This window comes from Chlorocebus sabaeus, chromosome 9 (genome assembly GCF_047675955.1).
Source record: "Chlorocebus sabaeus isolate Y175 chromosome 9, mChlSab1.0.hap1, whole genome shotgun sequence".
Lineage (NCBI taxonomy): Eukaryota > Metazoa > Chordata > Mammalia > Primates > Cercopithecidae > Chlorocebus > Chlorocebus sabaeus.
The window spans coordinates 34,599,446-34,608,317 of NC_132912.1; positions in this window are offsets into that span (position 1 = coordinate 34,599,446).

Below are 8,872 nucleotides of genomic sequence, written 5' to 3' on the forward strand. Positions count from 1 at the left end.
AGCACTTTGGGAGACCAAGGCAAGAGGATCACCTAAGGTCAGGAGGTCAAGACCAGCCTGAACAACATGACGAAACACCATCTCTACTAAAAATACAAAAATTAGCCAGGCATGGTGATGCATACCCATAATTGCAGCTACTAGGGAAGCTGAGGCAGCAGAATTGCTTGAACCTGGAAGGCGGAGGTTGCAGTGAGCCAAGGTCACACCATTGCACTCCAGCCTGGGTGAGAGAGTGAGACTCCGACTCAAAAAAAAAAAAAAGGTTAAATGAGGTCTTACGGGGGGGTCCCTAATCCAATAGGGCTCATATCCTTATAAGAAGAGGAAAGGACATTGGCTATCTCTCTCATCTGCATTGTGAGGCCATGTGAGGGCTCAGCAAGAAAGCTTCAGTCTACAAGACAGGAAGCGAGACCTTACTAGACATCAACCCTAAAGTCACCTTAATCCTTCTAGTCCTCAGAATGGAGAGAAAATAAACGTATGTTATTCCAGCCAGCCAGCCTATGATATTTTATTACAGTTGCCTGAGCAGACTAATACGGGTTTAAAATGTGTGTTCATCCGTTTGCTAATAAAAGGTGAATAGAAAAGGAAAGATGGAAGACACAGGAGAGGTGCAATAACTGGTGGAGCAAGGTACCAGAGGAGACTCGAATAAGTCTCAAGAGATCTGATGGTTTTATAAGGGGAGTTCCCCTGCACAAGCTCTCTTCTCTTGTCTGCCACCATATGAAGCATGTCTTTCACTTTCTGCCACAATTGTGAGGCCTCTCCAGCCATAAACCTCTTTTTCCTTATAAATTACCCAGTCTGAGGTATGTCTTTATCAGCAGCATGAGAACAGACTCATACAATCCCCCACTACCCAGATCCAAGCACCCAGTGCACTAGTCCAGCATTTTCCTCTCTCTATGATTCATGAACCCTTTTCATAATAATTTGCCAACAATTTTCTTTAAAATTTTTCATAGTATGAAGCAAAGTAATTTTAAGTTGAAAAAGGTTTTAAATTTTTTTTAGATCAGTGTATTATTAAAGACCATATTACAAAATTCATTTAATAAAAATTTCTATAATATCTATTCCATGTATTAAAAATCATAGCTTTTCTCCATTTATTATATGACATATACTGTTTGATTTACTTTAATTATGTAAGAAAAAAGGATGGTTGAGTAATAAATTTCAAAATGACATTGTATGTGATGTGGAGACTAATGTATATTAAAAATGTAGATTAAAATTTAATTACATGTTACATCATCAAGATTTGACTGCTTTAGTAATTTTTAGGCTATTTGCAAGCACTTTCCAAATAACACATTTCTATTAGATGAAAGCCAAACTAGATATGATTATTACTATATTTTTTCTCTTTTTTCTGTTTATTTGTTAAGCAATTGAGACATCTTGGTAAGCTTTATAAGAATTTTGCTATCTGACTTGTGGATCTGACTTGTGAAAATTATCTTGAGCTAAATTTGCAGAAATATTACTATCATTTGCTTCTCAATAACTTATATTCGAACACCAGTTTTCCTTACATTGTGTTTTTAAAAATTCCCGCTTTACAGCCCCAATATGTAACTGAAAAAAATATCAATTAAAAACTACAGGAGCCTGAGACCAGCTTGGCTAACATGGCGAGATCCCACCTCTACAAAAAAAGGAAAAAAGTTAGCCAGGCATGGTGGCTTTCACCTGTAGTCCCAGCTATTCAGAAAGCTGTGGGAGGATTACTTGAGCCCAGGGACCCATGGCTGCAGTGAGCCATGATCATGCCACTGCACTCCAACCTGAGTGACAGAGTGAAACCCTGTCTCAAAAAACCAAACCAAACCACAACAACAATGATGAAAAAACAACAACTAAAAGCCAGCAAAATTCTATGAAGGTTGAAACCAGTGGTGTCCACCAAGTCACAACAGCACTGACTCTGATCCCACACATGGTTGTCCTTGCCTGTTGGGTGAGGGGCAGTGGTGAGGGGTTGACTCTTGACTTGCTCTGTCATTGCCACCACATGAATCCCTCTGCAACTCTCTGGGGATTTGTGGATCTCCAGTGAGAACACAGTGCCCTAGCTCAGTGGTTCTCAAACTTGGGGGAGCAACAGAATCAACCAGAGAGTTGTTAAAACACAGATTACTAGGATCGAATGATTCAGTAAATCTGGTCGGGCGTCCAACAATTTGCATCTCTAACAATCATCAGGCCAGATGCTGATGCTGTTGGACCCATGACCACGCTTTGAGAACCACGCTCCACCATCAGACGGTTCATGCTCTCCATTCATTTTCCTGGCTTCTTGCCTTTACTTATTTCCTTTCTGGAATGCCTCCTGCCTCTCCATTTCCTGAATTGTACTTGCTGAAATCTTACCTGTCCTTCAAGGCAAAATTCATTGCCACTTCCTTGGGCTGCTTTCTGTTCTCTCCAGAGTGCCCCATTCCTTCCTCTAGGAGACAGCTAGGCAGGTGACGGTTTGGTGTGTATACATTGTGCACAAGCTATGGGGTAGACGCTGTGTTCGTCCATTTTCTCGCTGCTCATAGAGACATACCCAAGACTGGGTAATTTATAAAGAAAAAGAGGTTTAACGGACTCACAGTTCCACATGGCTTGGGAGGCCTTACAATTATGGCGGAAGGCAAGGAAGAAAAAGTCACACTGCCGGGCGCAGTGACTCATGCTTGTAATCCCAGCACTTTGAGAGCCTGAGGCAGGTGGATTGCCTGAGCTCAGGAGTTCGAGACCAGCGTGGGCAACATGGCGAAACCCTGTCTCTACTAAAAATACAAAAAAAAAAAAAATTAGCCAGACATGGTGGTGCTCACTTATAATCCCAGCTACTTGGGAGACTGAGGCACGAGAATCACTTGAACCGGGGAGCAGAGGTTGCAGTGAGCCGAGATTGTGCCACTGCACTTCAGCCCGGGTGACACAGTGAGACTCTGTCAAAAACAAAACAAAACAAAACAAACTCTCACATCTTACATGGCTACAGGGAAGAGAGAATGAGAACCAAGCGAAAGGGGTTTCCCCTTATCAAACCATCAGATCTCATGAGACTTATTCACTACCACCAAAACAGTATGGGGGAAACTGCCCCGATGATTCAATTATATCCCACCAGGTCCCCCCCCACAACACATGCGAATTATAGGAGCTACAGTTCAAGAGGAGATTTGGATGGGGACATAGCCAAACTGTATCAGGCTCCTAGGAAAATGCCCAGGGCACAAAGATATGTAACTACAGACCTTCCCTTTGAGGAAACCCCATTTATGTATCTCACTCTTATTCACAGAGTTAAAAACTCATTGATTGTGAAAACGATGTTTTATTAATTTTGATATCCCCTGGCCTAGCATACATCTAGGCATTTAATAATGTTACTTCTAACTTTAATCGGCTTGTGAAAAATATTATTTATGTATTCAACAAATACTTACTGGATGTGCCATGATGAATGAGACAGACGCAATCCCAGAGCTCATAATAGTAATGACAATCATGATGATTTACTGAGTGTTTATTATCTGCCAGGCACTATATTAGATGCTTTATGTTTATACTCATTTAAACCTCAAAACAAATCTATACGGTAGGTACCATAATTACCTTAATTTTACATCATGAAAGCCTAATTAAGGTCATACAGCTATGTAAGAAAAAGGAATCAGGGTTTAGAACCTGGGCAATCTGGCCCCAGCACCATTTACCATGACATTATAGCCGATGAAACATTCTAGCGAGGAAGATGGCATTAAAGATGAATGAATTAAATTCTGTCCTGATATGTACTGTGAATGAGCAGTACAAGATACTATGATGTTATGTGGCAGAAGGGGAAAACCCAGATGTTTTGAGATGGTCAGGATGGATTTTCTTGAGAAAATTATTCCTTAGCTGAGACTTGAAGGATGGGCATGAGTTAAGAAGACAAAAGGGAGCAGGTAAAGTGCTATTACCAGTCAAGGAAAAAGCACGTGCTTAGTTGAAATGGGCTGTGTATCCTCTAAGGAACCAAAAGAATGCTTATGTATTATGGTGCAGCTGAAGAGAAACATCAGGGCCAGAACATTCAGGGAATTAGAGTCCTGTTAAGGATTCAAAAATTCACCCTAGGCCAGGCGCGGTGGCTTACGCCTCTAATCCCAGCACTTTGGGAGGCCAAGGCGGGTGGACCATGAGGTCAAGAAATCGACACTATCCTGGCCAACATGGTGAAACCCCGTCTCTACTAAAAATACAAAAATTAGCTGCGCGTGGTGGCACACGCCTGTAGTGCCAGCTACTTGGGAGGCTGAGGCAGGAGAATCACTTGAACCCAGGAGGAGGAGGTTGCAGTGAGCCAAGGTCGCGCCACTGCACTCCAGCCTGGCGACAGAGTGAGACTCCGTGTCGGAAAATAAAAATAAAAATAAAAATTCACCCTAAGAGCAATGAGAATCCACTGCAGTCGTCTAAGTAAGGCAGCCGTGTTACTAAGGGTCAGGTTAGAAGGGAACAAGTACAAATGTGGGGAGATGGCTGGTGGGTTACTGCTACAGTCCAGACAAGAGAGGAAGGGGGCTTCTATTAGGGTGTTGGCAGTAGGAAAAGAGAGGAATGGAGAGAAAAACAAAACTTGTTGACTGAGTGAGTACTGTGGGAGAAGTGCCAACAAGAACTCTAATTGCTGTCACACAGAGGGATATGACAGAGAGTGACTGCAGGGGTGACTTAATTTGAAACTTGAGTGCCAAAGGGGAACCAGTCCTGTAGAGATCTACGAGGGGAGAGGTAAGAGGAAGCTCCAAAGCCCTGACGTGGCAATGAGCTTGGTTGGTATGAAGAAGAGGAAGAAGGCAGCATGGCTGGGAGGTAGAGGGAGAGAGGATGCTAAGGAGGGCAGGAAAGGGAGATTGGGAGATGGGGTTTGGATCATGAGAGCCCTGTGAGCCAACACAAAGAGTCCAAAATTATCCTAAGTGAAATGGGACATAGGAATACATGAGCATGATTAAATACAGTATTTGCTACTCTATAGAGTCAATTATAAAAAATCAAGAGAGTGCAGAGGAAGATGTGCAGGAAGGTACTATAATAGTTCAGGTGGGAGATACTGGTGGCTTAAACTAGGAAAACAGAGAGAAAGGAATAAAATCAGGGTGTATTTTACACATGGGAATGGTGAGACCTGTTGCTGGATTATATGTGGCAGTTAAGGGAAGGAGGGAGTTAGATTTTTGAATGACTGGATGGTGGTGCTCACTAAGATGGAGGGTACTAGAGGGGGAACAGTTTAGGAGGTGAGTGTCAAGAGTTCTGTGTTTGGCATGCTAAGTTTGAAGTGCCTACTAGTCTTTCAAGTAGAGAGTTACACTGGCAATTAGATAGATGAATCCACACTGGCAATTAGACATATGAATCCCAAGCTCAAGCCCAAGACTGGGGGTGTACTTTTGGAGGCTTACTTAAAGCTATGGAACTGAGTAAGATCACCTAGGGAAATAAGGAAGAGAAAGGGGTACAGCACTGAGTTCTGGGACACCCCAACTGAGGTTGGACAGGCAGCAAAGGATGTGAGAAGAAGGTCAGGAAAAAAAACATCAGGAGATTGTGTTGTCACAGAAGCCAAGAGAAGAAAATGGTTCTAAAAGACAGAGCTCAAATGTGGGACAAATGAAAGGCTTAGATGAGGCTTGAGAAGTGACCACTGCCAATGGCCACCTGCAGGTGTCTGGGTACCTTAACAAGACTAACATCAGTGATAAGGTGGCAGCGATCACCTGATGGAACTGGGTAAGCAGAGAAAGTGGAGGGAGTGATGCTAACTTATGTCCTAAGTTGTATCGTGATAAAAACCAGAGAGCAGCATGAGAGCTGGAGGGGATACAGAGAATACTACAGCATGTTTGTTTGCTTTAAAGACAGGGTCTCGTCTCACACTGTCACCCAGGCTGGAGTGCAGTGGCACCATCATAGCTCACCGCAGCCTCAAACTCCTCTGCTCAAGAGAACCTTTCTCCTCAGCCTCCTGTGTAGCTGAGACTACAGGTACGCATCACTATGCCCAGCTAACATTGTTTTGTTTTGTTTTTAAAGATGAGATCTTGCAACATTACCCAGGCTGGTCACAAACTCCAGGTCTCCGGGAATCCTCCTGCCTCAGCCTTCCAAAGTGCTGGCATTACAGGTATGAGTCACTGCACCTGGCCACTACTGCTTATTTGGGTGCAGATAAAAAGGAGTCAGTGAATAAACTGATGATGTGGGAAGGAAAGAGAGAGAGAGAAAGAATGATAAATGTAGGACTGAAGTTCTTGAGAAAGGCAGAGGAGGTGACAAAAGTGGAGGGGCTGTCTTAGCTAGGAACAGCGATAGTTTGTCTATCAAAATAGGAGAGAAGGAATACTACATGAGTACAGATGCAATTAGGTTCATCGATATGGTGAAAGAAAGATTAGTTAATTCATTTTCACTTTCTGCTTATATTTTTTCAATGAAATATGAATTGAAAAAGCTGGCAAGATAGATCAGTGAATATAGACATTTGAAAAGGTCATAAGGTGTGACATTGTCACGTAAGCATGCAACAACCCGGGAAATAAAGCAGGGCTGCACAACAACAGTGTCCAGTTCAGTTGTGGTTATGAATTTAAATGAGACCAGTCAGCACAATTATGTGATTCCTCCCCCCAACAATGCTCAGTTGCTTCAGTGACAGCCTAGGATAGATGGATCATTGGTGGACACAGCGATGGAGACATGCCAGCTGTGTGCAATCAAGAACAAGAGGGGCAAGGAAATGAAAGAAGCGATTGTAATGATGAATGGAGAATAAAGAGGGAAGAAAATAAGGAGGGAAGAAAGTGGGAACAATCAAGATCTTTAGATTTGAGATCTTGATAACGTACAAGAATTGCTGCTGTGGCATACTAGAGTATATGACTGGGGGAATATGATAGGGCATAAAGACAGAGGGAGGTTGAAAATCAACATTCTGATTTTGGTTTTGCAGGATTTTGTTTCTCTTGCATTATAGGTCATAATCAGTTATTCAAAATCCCTTTGACCAGGCACATTCACCATTTAGAAATTTTCCAATGTCACAAAAAAATAGGATATATATGCCCTATGTTACATAACCCCTGTGAGATTCAAGGCCCCATCCTCTAATCAAACACATGAACATTTCTGCAGCAACACCATGGATTTTTACACTAAGTGGGATAAGGAAAGACTATTCATAGGCCTGCAGTAAGTCAGGTCAAGTCATCTTGCCAAGGAAGTTCAGATCTGGCCAGGTTTGGTCTCCAAGTGAGTGGCCAATAAATAAATAAATGCAGATGTTAGTTCTATTTGAATTTTAAGACTGCAGATAAGAGATTGTGAACACAATAACCCTCTGTGCCCTGAGGCATTTGATATTTTAAATATTTCTCTTTGTTCTCCTAGGAGAGTTCACACACTTCCATAGGAAGAGAGCCACACCGCACAAGCAACAGGTGTAATTCTAAGGTGCTATTTCTCTGAATGCCACACATGTTTACCATTGCTCATCTCGAGGAATAAAAACCCAGTTTCAAGTTTTATACACAACCCATGAAAAACTTAACCTGCAATAAAAATATGTGAACAAAATAGACTCGCTTCTGGGAGGATGGGGAGGGATGGAGGAAATTATCACAGAGAGTGCCGGCTCAGGAGTCGCTCTGAGGTCAGCCCCAATCCTTTGGTTTACATTTGCAGGGAGGATCTACCCAACAGCTGTGCTTTAGTCATCTTTAGAGATACTCTCTCCCACCCCCTACCCTAAGTCAGTGAATTGTCATTGAAAAAACACAGAGTTGAATGTGCTGGGAAGTATACATTATGCTGCATTGTGTGACTGTGTAATTACTGTCCTATACATGCTGGACCAGAGATTGACTGAAGACTGGAGAATTAAACAAAGTTGTGACTAATTCTGGACCAAATCCAACGGGCAGATGAATAGGGCAATCCTGATATTTTGCCAAAGCCAGGGCTATAGATAACTGCAGTGGGCAGGAGGTAAGTGAAAGAATTAGTTGAGTGAAAGTTTTGATTAGGAGGTTGCTGATTCTGACACATTTGTTTAGAATGATGTCTTAGGCTAGGTTCTTTTATTTTTTTAAAAAAAAGCAAAACAACAAGAAACTTTCTGTGTTCTTAAGTTTTAGCATTGTTTCCAATGAATTAATGAAAGGTATATACTTAATTTTTTTAAAAAAAATTACTGATATGAACATTTTTTCCTTTAAGAGAATTTTTTCTAGCCTGAGATTCCTGAGCCACCAGGGAGACATAGAGTTTGCAATGGTGGTCCACTTAGAATTTAGTTTTCCCAAAAGCTTAAGAGAACCATCTATTTGATTATGATAAGCCTAAGTAAGCTAATTAATATTGCAAGTATATCCCTGACAAAGTGCATTCCAGGTGGGAGAAAGAGAGTCAGCAAAGGTAGAAAGGTAGAAAGCTGCAGATATCCAGAGAGTTCTGTCCAACTGGACAGAGTATCAACGTAGAAGCAATGGGATTGAAGAACACAAACAAATATCAAGGCTCTTAAGTGCCAGGCTGAAAAAATGGAATGTAGTTAGTTGGTTTGCAAAAACAATGCTCTTGAAGGGTTTTTGAATAAGAAAATGGCATTATCACATTTATATAGCTTTTTTCCATATAATTCAAACCACTTCATGTACTTCGGTGTCATTAAATATGTCTACGGCTTTAGGGTAACATCAGGTAAATTTGAGTCCTTGTTCTAGTTTTCACTGACTTCCAAGACCTGGAATTTATAAATTACACTCTGCCAGTGCCTCAAACTATCTGAACTTCATTTTACTCATATATA